Source organism: Macrobrachium nipponense, chromosome 31 (genome assembly GCF_015104395.2).
Source record: "Macrobrachium nipponense isolate FS-2020 chromosome 31, ASM1510439v2, whole genome shotgun sequence".
Taxonomy (NCBI): Eukaryota; Metazoa; Arthropoda; class Malacostraca; order Decapoda; family Palaemonidae; genus Macrobrachium; species Macrobrachium nipponense.
The window spans coordinates 694,530-695,754 of record NC_061093.1 but is presented as its reverse complement, the minus strand read 5'-3'; the positions used below and the strand labels follow the sequence as shown (position 1 = coordinate 695,754).

The window sequence follows — 1,225 nt, the reverse complement described above, 5'->3', positions numbered from 1 at the left end:
TTCTATCACCAGAAATACACATCTCTTACTCCTCAATGAATGCCAGAGAATCGAACTCGCAGCCATCGAGGTGGCACGCGAACACCATACCGAGCACGCCACATAGGCGCATACCAGGCTCTTGGGTGGCTCTGTAGTCTACTTTTTTTTCTTTTTCACATTTAGAAATGTCGATTCCTTTCTTATAAATTGTATCCTGATGAGGTGTCTCAAGAACATACTGTTGGGTGTAACCTCCTGCTGCTTTTCAATTTTGTCCTGCTGGCTCTTAAGGAAATGCGATTCTCACGTGTTACTTGTGATCGTATAACATATAGTACAAACACACACACACACCCCTATCAGGCCCGTACCCAGAGTTTTTTGTGGGGGCGGGTCGTTTTTCCCATAAACTGGACCTTTTTTTCTATAAATGTCAATGCATATATAGGTATGTACAAGATGGAATACTTGAAAATTTTATTTTAGTTGTATTAAGAAGAAAAATTGGGTATGTGGTTTATGCACCTTCTGATGTCATTCAAAGGACTGACTTTGGTTAACAGAATTTACTTAAAATCACTTACAAATATGGTGGCCTATATCATATTCCTATTATCACTTGTATTTCCAACTACTAAAGAATGATGTCAATGTTTAATAATGTACAAAATCATCACAACAAATGGTAACACAAGGTACACAAAAAGTAGCAATATATTATACACAAAACACAAAGGTGGTTGACATCGTAACTGTTGTTGTCAGTTAGTCTTACCAAAGAATGCAAAAACAGAACTGGCTCCAATCAAGGAGGGAGAAAACACTCCCATCCTCTCTCTTGACGAGGCACAAATCTGATTATGCTGACACATTCCACAGTGCAAACCATTCAGAATGAGACTTACACCAACAACCATTTTTTCTTTCTTTTTCTATCATTGCCATTTCAACCTTTAATGAATTATATAACACAGTAAAACATCATAATCGCTGTACTGTTACTTACAAAGTTACACTGGCTACTCGAAAATGGCAATTAATGTAGTACTCTCTTGTGAAAACGTTATCTATTCATTGTTTGTGACTGTTTTAGTAGCCAACTGTTGTCACAAAACTTGCTCTTAACAAAGGCATCTGTTTCCTCTTTTGTGTCATGTTTCTTTTGACTGGCCCAAACACCATATAAATACATTACAATTAATACAGTGGCACTATCATAATCCTTTTTCGTCCTATAATTGAA

At 36.9% G+C, this 1,225-nt stretch overlaps 1 protein-coding gene across 2 annotated transcripts in view; it reads right to left on the bottom strand.

Moving 5' to 3' along the window:
* Nucleotides 1-55: 55 nt before the first annotated feature.
* Nucleotides 56-1,225, bottom strand: part of LOC135206604 (uncharacterized) — a 21,271-nt gene continuing 20,101 nt past the window's right edge. For both annotated transcript variants that reach the window (XM_064237941.1, XM_064237940.1), the window contains one exon: nucleotides 56-1,225. This exon is cut by the window's right edge and continues 1,275 nt beyond it. The gene's annotated coding sequence lies outside the window, so the exon portion shown is untranslated.